We start from the raw sequence: 15,662 nt of genomic DNA, 5'->3' as shown, positions 1-15,662 counted from the left end.
ATTTTAATTGCATGGGTAATGTTCTCGAACGAATCCAATTAATCGTTCATGTAAAATTTTTCGCTTACGACTGATACGGCCTCAGGGTATATGGAAAGTTATCAATTGCTGTTTTTCGCAACGCGAAACTGGTTAATGTAGGCAAATCTCGTGCGCCGAATATATGGCGAGTGTACTAGTGAACTACCGCATCGGAAAAGGTAACCTCCCGCCACAAGAAACGGAGCGAAACTTGATTGCGGGCGTGGAATCCTACCTGGAGAAACACAACCTCTTTATCCGCGGAGACGGCGTACTTGTGTTGACGGAATAACAAAAACTAAAAATTAGGTTTTGGAGTAGGTCCAGATCCAACAATAAGGACTTACTTAAGAATGTTCCGTGAAATTTAAAAGCCACATTAAGGACTCGGCGCACCTTACCCGGCTTTTTCGAATTTACGACAGGATGGTGCGGAAGATACCACTCGCGATCGGAACGCTTACGTGGATCATGCGGTTCGACGGTAACGACACAGCCTTTCCTAATGACCTCTCTAAATTTATCTGCGTATCTTTCGCGCAGTTCAGGGTCTTTACTTAACCTTCTCTCCAATGTTTTAAATTGCGCGAGTGACGAGTAATATTTGTTCGGTAGACTAACATTACTATCAATCCAAAACATAGGCACAGCGTATCTTTTGCCCTTATGAATGGTTTCAGAATTAGGCTGTGGATAAAGCATATTTTTCCGCGTCGGAACGGGCACCGACCTGTTTGAAATCACCATAAGATTCCATTGCACACCAGGATTTTATCTGGTCGGTCAAAGAAAAATCTTCAACAACACACTTGAAACACGAAGAAGTAGAACGAACGGACGGCGGCAACGGACCACTTACGACCCAAACTATCGGTAGGCTGACGGAACATGATGAGTTATTATCATCTCCCATGATAAAATCAATGGGTCTGACGGCGTGGAGGAAATACAAAATCACTATTATTCGGCTCGGGAGAAACTGTAAACTTGACCCTCTGAGTCTCAACAACGGTGGTTGAATTGAAACCACTAATTTACAAGTTAACGGGCTCCCCTACTAAGCCGAGACGGTTAACGAGTGATGAAGACGCCCAAGAGTGTGTCGATGCACGATCACAAAGAACCAAAGTCAGGAGACTGGTTACATCCAACGACACACTAAGTGTTGCAATTGGCAACAACCCTTATGACAATTCAATGTCATGTACATCACTAACAGCGGCCTGGGTGGAAGTGTTTGTTTTATCCTTGGACTTGTTTGCTCCAGCTTTATTTGAGTCATTCGAATTTTCCTTCCGAGGAAATATTTTCTCGGCTCCATAGACTAAGACATTATGTGTGCTATCGCACTCTGGCTTCGAACTATTTTAAGCTCTAGAACATTGCCGGAAATTATGATTGCCATTGAGGCACGCGAAGCAAAGTTTCTGTCCAGCTACGTATTTTGCTCGCTGAGTACCATTCTTTTCCTTGAAATCAGCACAGTTCCACAACGCATGAATACCCTTACACAAAACGCACGTCGGAAACTTAAACTTATCATGTGCTTTATTACTTACATTGCTATTGGCTGCAAAAACTTTGGTTGTTTTTGGCTTAATCGGATCCTCGTTTTTTGCCTTAGAATTAAGTACACGTAATCTCTCATGCCCCTCGGCCTTTTCTTTCAACCAGTCATTAAAATCTAAGAGTGTTGGGCGCTGCCAATTATGCCAAACAGTATGCATTGGCCAAGTTTCCTTGAGGTTAGGCGGAAGTTTACTAACAGCTTGTCTTAACAGTTTAACCCTCTTTAGATCATCGTTGATTGACAATGATTTGAAAACTGCTACGAGGCCAGATTTGGCAGAGGAGAAACGAATGACATTTTCCGAACATTTGCATTTTAAGCGGAGGAAAAACATTCAGCTTATCAAGATGCGCACCAAAAATAGCGTGTGGCGTGTGGTTGCCCAAACTTCCATTGCAAGGTGACCAGTGCATCCTTGTACATAACGCCACTATAACTAAACTCCGCAATTGCGGTTTTTGCTTTGAATGTGACGAGTGTTTTTAAGTATTTAGTATATATAAGTATTTAGTATTTTTAAGTAAATAATTCCGCAAATTCACGAGCGGAGAGAGGTCGATCCGATGAACAACTTTGGTTTGGATTAGCAGAAGACGGTGCGTACTCTTCGTTGACTGGCTAATAACCAGTATGAATATTATTGACAAAATGCGGAAAATGTTGAGGATTAACTGGTGGAGTATTTCAATACACAGTCCCACCACTAGTATACGAGACGATTGTGTTTCACTGTGGGACAACAGTTGTCAGTCACATGTTTGAAAATGTTTCCAGTATTACAACCTTGAACGGGCGTGACTTTTGGAGTTGTAACAGCCAATCGCCATAAGTTTGCATCGCTTGTATAGTAACCTTTCATATTAAGTGACACAGTATGTGGTGCAAAAGGAACATAATGTTGCGTCTGATTTGGAGCCGCATGGCAATGAGGTGCCAAAAGGAAAACCGGCGGTGGGTTTACTCCAAAAGATGAGAAGTCACCACCAGCAAATGCAGGTGACAAAGAGACAAAACCAATACCGGGTTGTGCCGGTTACATTGGGACAGGTAACAATTCCGGTTACCCGTTGGAAAAACTACCATTAGTTTTAAATGAACTCATGGTCTGTAAAAGAACAACAGACGGTGGTGGTAACACGTGTGCACTAGAATGCAATTTGTTAACTGGGAATGAAACAGATGGAGCAGAAGCTTGCAATGGCAAAAGGCTTGCACTGCCAAATTGAGGCATAACCCGATTTCCATGACTATGGATTCCAGCGTCACTCAATGCTGTGTGCCCATTGTTTTGACCATTGCTGGTGACAATTGCATGAGCAAGTTTGGTGGATTTCGTCGGTTCTGACAAAATTGGTAGAGGAGTGAAGACCAGCAAACCTAGCGCACTAGCACGGTCAGGAGTTCCCTGTGAACTAACAGAGTCTACCCACTAACAAAGTCCGCTCGGTTGCATATTTTGAAATAGGTTGACTTACTCCTGTCGGGTTACTTCCCGCTACCTTCTCGCTAACCTCAGATGAATTATTCTCACGTTCAAACGCTTTCTTTTCCATTTCAATTAGTTGCTTATTGTGACTTTTAGCCAATTGCTCTAGTTCCAGCTGGCTTTGTTCAAACTTAGGACAATTCTATTGCTCTTTGAGCCTTACAGATACTGGATACTTCCTTTCCAGCTCCTCGTGACGTCGTTTTACCAAAGCTTACTCATGGCGTTTTTCACATGATGACATAGAGGGAACCGTCTGCGTATGACGAATGGAAGCAGATTTATCAGACTTGTGTGACTTATGTTTCCTATTTCCATAGACTTATTAGAGACCTTAGACCTGTTTTCAGATACTCGTGCTTCTGAATTTCTTGTTTTGTGAGAGCGTGAGGATGTCCTAGACCTAGTTTGTTGTAAAGATTCCTTGTTCTTTGTAATGGAGACTGCTGAAAATGACGAAGGTTCAAGGCTCATCTTGTAACTCTGAGTTTCATGCAGTACTTTATCGTTCACTTTGGTCACTTTTTTAAGCCACAGGTCTTGCTGAGCAATAATTTTTTCAGGGTTTTCCGTTTTTCCAACTAACCTAATCAATTGCTCGTTCACTTCAACAGCTTTTTTCAAAGCAATTTTACATTTGTAAACAGCATTATCAATTTTTGCGGTGCGACTATTTTTTTCATTGTACTCAAGTAATAATGAGTGACCTTTAAGCAGCTCAATTTCTAGATTCAGACGGGTATCGAATAACTTTTTGACGTATCGTTTTTTGGAATTTTTTCTCCAGGTTTTTCACAAATTGACAATATTTTACGGATGCTCACTAAATAAAAAACAAAAAACAAAATGAGATACTGTTTTGATACGTAAAAAAAATTACATTGATATATCAAAACATTAATGTTGATATAATAACGTAAGTTTAATTACGTATCAAAACATTATCTCACTTTGTTTTTTGTTTTCTATTTTGTGAGCATCCGTAAAATATTGTCAATTTGTTGAACCTGACGTCTCAATGCTTTTGCCTGAAGCATAATTTTTTACAGCTTTTTGAGCTTTGAGTGGTAAACGGTTCCGCTTGCTACGCGCCTTAAGTATGTTAAGATTAGCGCTTTAACGCCTTAGAATGAGGAGAGTCTTTAACTCAAGGGAAGGAGACTGGTGAAGCTCTTTGTACTTCTCAATTAGTACATGTTCGTTAGCCTTACGCTTAGAGATAAAGTCATTGACGGCATTCAGGACGAGAATACCTGTTGAAACTAAATTTTCCTCTATATTCTCGGTTCCGTTCCGTGTACAGTATACGACTGCAAAAAATAATTGTCCTATACCCTAATAACAAACTGTCAAGTTGCTCACTACTCAGCTTGTGGTTAATGTTGCTGCGGTGCGTACTTAATGAGTTATTAGTGGCGTTGTGCCAAATTACAAGGTCGTTACTGTGAGACAAGTAGTTATGAAGGTAGTACTATATTGTTTTCTGAAAGTCTCTAGCGTTAAAGTTCAAACATAAGCCGGGTTTTATAAAGCAATTATCTGTGCTGCGCTTCTGGGACGGAGCGGGAAGTTTTAGAAGCGCGTGATCCAACGAACTAGCTCCTAGAATAAGTACCATACACTTAAGGGACCTATGCGACGGCTACGTTACGCTTAAGTACCAATGGGGAATGGGCTTGGAAAATTAAGTAGGTCGGTTGAACTCCAACAACACACACGGAGTAAACCTGATGATGAAAGAATTCAACTTAACCCACTTAATATCACCGTACCTGACCACTTAACATTAGTGTCACGCAACGAAGTCAAAAATCAGACGGGCAGAAACGGCTTTGATACACTTGAAGCGAACTGGCTTTCAGTTTCACCAAAGGTGGGTGTAGTTTCAGGCAAACTGGTTCAGCTCCAACAACACACGCGGAAGAAACCTGAGGATGAAAAAACTCTACTTAAATTGCCTGATTTTTCGCTACCAGACCACTTAACATAAAGTTAGTGTCTTCTTACAGCACAGCTTCGCAGAATTCTGGGGACACATTGAGGATTTTTTGACAATATTTCAAACTTGTTTCACAAAGTTTTTCGGAAAATTTTGATCAGCGGGTTCGAGCCATAAACTAATTCAAAAAGTAGTCCAGTACCTCTTGTCTATGATCCAAATTCAAGGATTAATTTTCCATTCACATAAATCCAAAAAAAATTTAGTATCGAGAGAAAATGTCAAGTAAATTGTCTAGGTACCGATTGTAAGATATTTCAGTTTAACAGAACTGTCCAAAAAGTTTGAGTATTGAGTGCTAGCTTGCGGAAAAAATTCTAGCATAAAGTACATCGTACATAGATTAATAGCACAATTGGAAAGTTTCAAAAATTTTGGAACCTTCTTACAGTTTTTGATGATTTTGAAGAATGACATCATCGAGAAAAAATCCAAAAATTTCGGGTGTCGAGAAAAACACAGCTGCACTTCGACCAAAATTCAACAATCAGGACACCTGAACAGGCCTCTCTTCCGTCAGTCTGCTTTTTCGCCTGTCTGTTCTGTCATCTGTCGGCTCTTTTGGCCAATCAATCGGTTCAAGTTGGTGTACGTAGGTCGGTCTACGTCTAAATTTGTTCTGCAAATATCGTAGATTGTCTCGCTGTCAACCATAAACGCACAATCGAAATGTTCCAAAGCAGTATGCGTTGTCGAAATTGAATTATAGGATTCCACAAGAGCAGATGCGACCTGAGGTGCTGGATAAACTGCGAACTCCAGCTTAAACTATTTTCCGTAATCCACTGATAAGCTCGCGATAAACTGGTAAGCTTGGAATAAACTGCGAACTTTAGCTTAGATTTTTCCTTAATCCACAGATAAGCTTGAGCTAAACTGATAATCTTGCGATAAACTGCGAACTCCAGCTTAGACAACTTTTCGTAATCCACTGAATACTTTCCGTAATCCAGCTGGTCCTTTGTGTCGCGATACCAAACTCGTGTCCCTTGTGTCCGGAGAAAACTCTCCGAGAGGCGGTCGTGTCCGGGAAGCTATCGGGTCAACCACGTGTCGGGGAAACTGTCCGAGAAACTCTCGAAAGTGAACTATCAACGGTGTCCCTTGTGGGGCGCCAAAATGTGCGCGCTCAATCTCCGTTATATGATTTTAAAACCGAAAAAAGTCAATAAAAAATTCCTATTCTCGGCAATCCAAAGTTCATCGGTAATACTGTTAATTTCATCCATAAATTACTGTTAAGCAAGTTGATAAATTCGCCATTATTCCGCTCCAATAAATAAATTGGTGCAAGCTAGCCACAAGAACCGGTCGATAATGTCCTTGAGACAAATTGCTCTTTTTGACGTTCGGCCTTAATCAAGGCTGAACCGAATTAGAACCAAAAACTGTTAAAAACAGTCATTTGGGGCTGTCGCTCCTCGGTTCTAAACTGCGTATGGGGAGACTCGAACCCGGTTGACAGCCGTAAGAGACTTGTTTCTTGGTCGCACGGCCATATGTCCTTGGTTAATAGGCATAACTACTCTTGTTTTATATGCATCTATTCTCCTGTTTACATTTGCGTTGCAACATTAACAGTAATGGCCTGGAATTATTTTCTGACTTATAGATTTTTGTGTTTTACTTTGAGATTTTAAATACTCAATTTTGATCGGCTGAAATTAAGCTAAAACTAATTTCAAGTACTCGGTCCTTCAAGCATGAGGGACGTCACCTAAATATACACTTCTAGAAATTTAAATTTATAATTGACCGAATACAAATTTTCAAATTGTCACTGATCGCTGGTGAATTGGAAAAAAATTATATTTCAAAGGCTTTGTTATACAAGAAGCAAAATATTGCTTCATTTAATTCCTTTTTTTTTTAACAACCTTTGATTCATTTTAATATTTAACTTTCGATGGTTCTTAATTTCAGTCTTTCGCCCAAAAGCCCCAAATATTTGCAGAAGCTTTTTCTTCGTTTGTTAAATTTGGAGAGAGTTTCACACGAGAACAACTTATGCAGTGTCTGATTATGCAGGGTCTTAGTTAGTGACAGCACGGTGGTTTACGACGGCTTCGAGCATGCTCAGGACATCCTTAACTGGTGGTTGAGGCGAATTTTTGCGATAAAAGACTTTCGATAATTCCGGTGAAACAAACTTTCCTTACGTTTTTTGTTCAATGTTACTGGATTTTAATGGGATTTATGACTTTGTGAGTCGTTTTGGTTTACACGATTGGTCTAATTATTTTGATCGACGGCATTACATTACGAGGCCAAGCTGTGCACTGGATAGGAGCACAATTTTGTGTCTGTATGTTCCTGGATTCCAGACACCAGTATTAAAATATGTTCTGAAATGTAAGTGGATTCCACAAACAAAGTTTCAGTGGATTGCGCATACATATAGCTGTAACGTAAATTTTGTCGGCACATTTGTTTGGTTGCGGATTCCGCAACAAGAAAATCTATCTAGTTGTTCTGGATTCCACAACTGTATGTGGATTCTGCAAAATTTAAATAGATTCCGCAAAATGTAGGTGGATTCCGCTAAACTTAAGCGGAATCCGCAAATGTAAGTGGATTCAGCAAATTTTTAGTGAATTCCAAATTTGGTTAAATCCTGAACTTGCAAATGAACAATTAAAAGCTGAGCTGGAATTCTTATCTCTAACAGAGCGGAATTTAAAAGCCAAGACTTAACCATTGTCAGCGGAGTCCACGAACAAGTCTTAAAACATTGGTTACATAAATCGTTAGATGTCATTTTTTAGTATTTTGGAAACACAAGACCGACCATTTCAGTATTTGGAGTCATTGAGTTGAAAGTAATTGGAACACCCAGCATATCGACAAATTATGTCAGTTTTTGGGATTGCGTCAATCCCAAATACTGATTTTGGAAGCATAACGCAGAATAAATGCAACAATTGTAGTCATTGGGTTGAGGGTGTATGGAAACCCAACGCACAGCATATCGACAATTTAGGTCAGTATTTGGCATTTCATCAACCCCAAATACTGGTCAGTATTTGGGACTGATGAAATCCCAAAAACGGGAATAATGTGGAATAAAGATGAAATATATCCATTATTTGGAGTCATTAGTTTGAGAGTGATTGGAATCCCAACGCATAGCAAATCATCGAATTAGTTCAGTATTTGGGATTGATGGAAACCCAAAAACTGGAATATTGTGGAATAAATATGGAATATATCCATTACTTGGAGTCATTAGGTTGAGAGTGATTAGAAACCCAAGGTATAGCAAATCGTCGAATTAGTTCAGTATTTTGGATTTCATTGATCTCAAATACTCGTCAGTAATTGAGATTCCGTTAATTCCAAACACTGATCTATTCTAGTAAATTTTGTGTTCTAGTAAATTTCTATTCTAGTGAAATCAAATCATATTTTTATGGATATAGTTTTAAAGGCTACTACACATATAAATATTTAAAGATAATCCGCAAACAAAATGCGGATTCCACTTGAAATTTGAAGTTTCCATTTACAATTTGCGGATTCCACTTTCAGTTGCGGATTCCACCACAGCTCAATTTATCGATACAAACTGTTCTGTATTCCGCAAATACAATTGCAGATTCCGCAACCTTGCCTATTTTTCGAGCAATTTTGAGCGGTACAACGATTAAGGTGTTTGTTTGTGGAATCCAAAACAGCATAGAAGATCAAACAAAGAAACAATGCTGCGGATTCCGCTTACAATGCAGAGAATGCACAGTTTGGCCTCATAATGTAAAAGAAGAATAGTTGTTGGTGGTTTAAAATTCTTTGTCTCAACGTAAAAAAAGTATGTGGTTTTGGCAAAATGTGGTTTTGCCAAAGAGTGTTTTTTTTTCTTGCTTAAATAATTTCTTATTTGAACTTGAAATAATGCCGTTGGAGGGAATTTTTGCTTGCTGTTTTTGTTGCGACTTTCGAAGAAAGTGCAGAATACTTTAGCCGGGTGTGTTTTTTTATTCAGTCATTTTGCGACTATTTAACTAGGAGTTTTTGACAGAGTTTTTTTCTACCACCTGAGAGATATTGTTCTCCTAAGCTTAAATTTGAAAAAAACTCACCTATGGTCATTTTTGTAAAGATACAGGCCGTTGGAAATTGCTAATTGGCCAGTTTGGGATAACTAAAGTGGAACCAGTTCTAAAATAGTATTTATAAACCAATTATTTTAATGGCAAATTATCACTATAAAATATTACTAACTAACCAATCATATTCAATCTCTAACATTGACACTTATTTGTAAGTGCTGAAACCACTTGTACTTTCAACACCAGAACTATTTGAACAAAATTTTGAAAACAGTTGATTTCCTTCTGGATAAATTCCAAGAACTAACTAGCATAAATCAGTATACACTAGATCTATTGAGACTAGGAGATTAAAGAGTAAGATTAAAACGGTATTAGACAAAGATGTTGCACGAATCTATCCGGCCGAAAAAAAAGATAGCGTGTCGAGCAGACGGTGTACCTTATCTGAAATTACTCTATGAGTATAACCAATAGGTCATAATTCAACTGGTGCGACCAAAAATCTCGAAGTAGACCTTAGCTAACTTACAATTAGACAATAGAACTTAGAATTATAAAATTGCAAAATTGCACAAATGTTAAACGCAATAGATAACTTATAAGAAATGTCTCTACGTCTCAATAAACCTACGCCAATTTTCCAAACAATACAAGAAACACCAGGTTCTGCAGCAACACCAAGATCAAGGCGTGAACAACGATCAGGAAAGGGACCACTCTACTACATGATAGTACGACGGAAACCGGAACAAGTTTTTGTATTTGAGTACTCTATGCAGTAAATTTAAATTTTCATTTACTGACATGGATGTTATTTGAAAAAAAACTCTTCAACAAGTTTATGGTGATAATCCTACTATTTATACAATAACGACTGATAAAAAGAGCACAAGTCATTTACCCAAAAATCTGCAGTAAATAAAAACTTTTGAATAAATTATTTTTTGAAATTAAAATACAAAATTAGTCAGTATTAAAAATCATTGTTAGTTCTATCAATTAACATATATGATTTTCGTCATCGCAGCTTCATCAACAAAAACATATCAGCAATAATTCATAAACTAATATCATCTAAACTCTAACTTTAAACTTTCTCAAACTCAAAACTTTTTAATTAAAATTTATCAAGGCTTATTTTTGCTTTCCAATTTATATCAATTTTACTTAAACCTAAGTTTAATTTAATTTATTACTGATCACCAAGGTTTTCCTTGGATCAACTCAGAACAACTTTGTTCTCCATTTTCCATGATTTTAAAAGTGTCTAACGACCTCAAACCTCGATCAACTACCCAACCCTTATAAACGACCCAGGACTAATGGAATATTTTTTTAAAAAATAACCATTCTAATTGAGCTAAACAGTAAAGAATTTTGGTTACCCATCCTTCACTTGAGCCCTTCCTCTTAGATAACCCAGGCTAAAACCCTTAGATACTTTTTAAGTCACAAAATAGTATCTAATGATCTACCTGTGTTCTAACTATACCTGAACCTTGTGGATTGATTTACTAATATCCAACCCTCGATCACAAATCACAAACCCTAAGTAAGATTAAGTAGGTTACTCCTAGATTAAAACCTAGTCACGAGAAAAAAAACCATTCTCATGAAGTGATATACTCTTTCACCAACCCGTCAACCACGACAATCTATGCCTCAAGTTAAAATAACAAAACAAAAACAGTAAGAACTAACAGTTTAAGAAATTGAACCTATCTCAAGAGATAATATAGTTAGTAAACAAACAATCGTATTACATGAGTGCTTAATTAAAAACGAAAGATACCATCTTGTAACCACACCGCACAGATAAAAATAGGATATTTTAGGTCAAAAAGACCAACACGAAAAAAAACTATCATAACTAAACAAAATCAAATTATCAAATAACGTTTTCCAAAACGACGAATCGCAGTCTCAGAATCAGACACAAATACAATTCAACAACTTCAAGAATTAAAAGACTCAATAATTAAAAATAGCCCGATAGACGACCAAATTTATTTTTCTGACTCAGAAGCTACAACACCATCATCAATAAAGGAAAACGCAAAATCAAAAAAGTCACATACCAACAAACCAATACGTCTGTATAATTGGAATCAACCAACAAAACATATTGAATGTTACACACTAATAGTTTTACCAAACAAAACAGGCTCGACTATAACGAAAATTTCGATGATAACTCAATACTCCCATTTTTCGTAAAACCACAAAATGATCCGGCCCGAGGACAAGTACAATTTTGTTACAACTTAACTGTAATTTTATTTGAAAAAGGAAGTAGCCCATTTAAGCAAGAATTTCCTTAGGTAAGAACAACACGACAAATCCTTGACCACTATCTTAAAGTTATATGTATTATCACACCATTTTACGGTATATTTACAATTCAAATTGTATCACCAAAACCAAATCACACTACACATCAAATACAAACAGATGATAAATATATAGAATTCTCGAAAATTTTCACAGACTATATGAAAAATATACAACACCAAAATTCACAAAGAGCAAAATCAATATCCACAGACGATCTTTTTTCACTTATCTATAGCTATCTATCTATATTAGCATTGAAAAAAAAACACAATATGGTTAACCAACTCAAACATCTCGACATTCAACTGTAACCCAAGAAATCTGTATTTTCTCCAAAATTTTAAATACAATCTGTGAAAACCTCATTTGTAGCAAAATCTCACAAAATGTTGCACATGATCTACAAAAGATACTAGCATGGTTTATAACTGATTAATTTTTCAAAAACATTGTTCTCATAGCATTATCAAGAAAAAATTTTTGACCACAAAATTCATACGATGAAACTGTATTAGCATATGAAAAAGATTATGTTTCGAACCCTAATTGATCTCATCCATTATTTATTAATATACCAACTGATATATCTAGTCAAGCAATCAGTACCATTTCTATCAATAAAGATCAAGTTAGAATAACTGAACTCACTATTGATGCAACTCCTCTAAATTACATTGCAATGATCACTGACAGAACAGGAAATAATAGCTTAAACTCTACAATCGATATTACACAAGAAAAATAGAATGGATCAAGAAATCTTGCACAACAAGATATTCAAACTTCATCGCATTTCATTAATGAAGAAATAGTTGAAACAATGCCAACAGCAACGCAACAGAGCATTTCCCCCATTCATCCTACACTTATGAAAATACAGCATTTCCGAAAACAAAAGTACAATCCACAGTAAAACCTTCTGTTATTGCAAAATACCCACAAATGGATTATCAAACATTTGAACCAGTAACATCATCACGACAAACAAATAAACAAAAATTGCATAGAAACAACTTTTCAGAACTTAACCATAACTTTTTTGCAAAACCCAAAATAACAAAACGCCCCCTTACGAACAGTCAAAATCAATCACAAGCACAAAACTATTATCAAAACGTACCACAACAAGCCTCTCCTACAGTATTTTTCAACGATCAATCACGAGCTACAATGGATCGTAGCAAAAATTATCAGTTTTTTCATCAAAATAAAAACGTGACTAATAAACACAATACAAGAAATCAACCACATTATTCGGAGGATGAAGATTACAATAGTCAAAATCGACAACGACTCAGTACAAGTCAACATAACAATAATTGGAATATTGATCAACCAGATCCTATTTATCATTGAGATCTTTTTGACTCATATACACGAAATGAACAGGCACGACAAACAAGACAAAACCCAGCATTAGATAGTAATAACTTTTAATCACAAAACCATAAAAATACTCAAAGTTATCATTCAACTCAAATGCAAAATGAAATCCCATTACCAGAATATTTACAACAACATGAAATAACAAAAACATAACTGACAACTTTTTCTCAAATACCAAATGCCGCAGAATCACTGCAAATGACTATGAATCCATACCTTATGGGTGGATCTTCTATATCTTCAAATAAACCACTAATGGTATTCACAGGAACAGATCCTGAATACTCAGTAGAAGATTAGCTAAACGTAGTCACATCCAAACTAATTTTAAATCTAGGACCTGAACCAGTAAATACGCCACTTCATCAAAAATGGATACATAGAGGCACAGTTCCAATCCAAACTACACTTGATGGCACTTTTCGGTTTTCAGTTTTACCTATAGATATAAAATCAGATTGGAAAAGATTCACAAAAGAATTTTCAAAATTATTCGACTCTGAATCAAACAAACAACATCAAAGAGTTCTATGCCAAGAAATTCGTAGACTCCCTAATGAAACAATGAAGCAACTTGCAGGAAGAGTTGAAGCATTAGTAAGAAAAGCAGATTCTCCTAATACGCATGATAATCAAAACACAAAAATGACAGAAATCTTAATGATGACTCTAACACCACAATTACGAATTTATCAAAAATAGAGAGCATCGCATCCATCTTCAATTCGAGAACCCGATATATAGGTTTCCAAAAACTCCACGACATCCATACAATTACCTCAAAAATAAATAGCATTCGAGACTCTGACATTGAATTAGCTGAAAAAATCACCAAAATATTAAATATCTACGAGAAAAACCCAAATTTTAAAGACAAACCATTATTCAAAAAATGGTGCAACTATTGCCGTAGATATGGATGTAGCATTGCTGAATGTAGATAGAAACAACAGGATAATCAGAACAAACCACAGAATTACAGAGAAGCAAAGAAATCTTTTTTATCGATACATGAAAAAAGACCAGAATTTAACAAACAAAAACATTCACAGCATTTAAAATTCAGGACAACCATAACTATAATACCTTTAGACAACAATCATCTTACAGAAATAACTACCGCAGAAACTCCCCAGACAGAAGAAATTCAAAAAATTTCTCACAAAATAGATATAGTCGATCAAACAGTCAAAACAATCAATATCGGAATAGTTTTTAATGATCAAATTCAAACAGATATAATTACTCCAATAGAAATTATTCACATTCAATTTCTAGAAAAGTATATTATTCAAACGACCGATCTAGAAATACCTCATATAACCGAAACAGGAACTACTCAAACAGTAGAAATAGACAAAACTCAGATAATAGATCACGACACTATTCACACAACCGACCAATCCATAATAATTATCACAACAGATCACGTGACAATTCCAAGAACCGAAAGTCTAAATATTGAAATCGACAAAAAAATCATTCTCAGTCACCACATAGAAATAATACACAATATCAAAGTCACAAAAAAACTATAGAAGTTGCAGCCTAAACATCGAAGATAAATCAACCAAGTACAACCAACTGAAGAAACCCAATCAGACCCTCCCGGTTTTGATAACACAGAAATTTCAGAATTTTAACTAAGTCACATAATTTGTGAATCCACAGATGACGAGAGCAAAACAGAAAATACGCTTTCAGTAAACATGCTTTAGATTGAAAATTCATACCAAACACCAATCAAATCGAATTATTATCAAAACAATAAAAATTTCATTAATTTTGAAAATTCAGATAATACACAAAAAATCACAGAATATACCGAACAAGAACTTGAAGGAAGTTCAAGTACAAACAATATATACCAAAATGCAGCAAATAAAGTACAACTACCTAAAGAAAAAATCTGGACAACCCCAATTCTCTTAGAAAGTCCAAAAAGCAAAGATTTTTAATCACAAGACCTCGAAATTGATTTTTTATTAGACTCAGGAGCAGAATCAAAAATTATAAACATTCCCCCATGGAATGAAATACAAAGGTTACATCAAAAATTGTTATCTTCAAAGACCTCAAGCAAATTAGCTACATCACAAGGATCATGTTTAACAAATTTGGAAAAACTCCTTGTTCGCACTCGAACAATGGAACAAAATGAACTTTTAACTAATTCTTTCAAACAAACATTCCATATCACAGAGAGAAAAAACACAAAATCGTTGGAATTCCTTTTATTACTAAATATATCCCTACTATTAATATCCTAAATAGCAAAATACATATAAAGGATAAAAACACAAGAATGGAAATCCAATCATTCACATTATTTCGAAGTCTAAATAAACCACCTTCTTTTTTCTCAAAATCTTATTTACAACCAAGAACGAAAACATCTCAAACCACTAGCAGGATATGTATACAACTTCCAATGAGTCAAGTCCACCAATACAACATGAAACTAAATAAACAACGACTAACCATGTCAGAACTTGAATTCAAGCCAATTCATAAAATTTTTTGATTAACGATCTCATCAGTTAAGTACACACAGAAATTAAATTCAGATATAATTTTTTCTACACGTATTCAATAAGTCTTTATATAATAGCATCACCTCTAGGACATTTAGGTTATTGTGAAGTAAATGCAACCGTTTCTCCCACAACAGAAAAAGCAAATAGAGTAAATAACATCTGGAAAATATAAGATATATGCCAAATAACAATTCTTATTGAAGAATTATCACTAATACCAAAAAATGTGATCCAGTACAAAACACAGACTACTTTACAAAAACACCTTATGACACCCACT

General features: G+C 36.0%; 1 protein-coding gene across 1 annotated transcript in view; it reads left to right on the top strand.

The window, feature by feature from the left end:
• Positions 1–15,662, top strand: part of LOC134845296 (RB1-inducible coiled-coil protein 1-like) — a 524,841-nt gene that overhangs the window by 151,365 nt on the left and 357,814 nt on the right. The window lies entirely within an intron of this gene.

The sequence above is a fragment of the Symsagittifera roscoffensis genome, chromosome 1, assembly GCF_963678635.1.
Source record: "Symsagittifera roscoffensis chromosome 1, txSymRosc1.1, whole genome shotgun sequence".
Lineage (NCBI taxonomy): Eukaryota > Metazoa > Xenacoelomorpha > Acoela > Convolutidae > Symsagittifera > Symsagittifera roscoffensis.
This window is presented reverse-complemented; position numbering and strand designations above follow the sequence as displayed.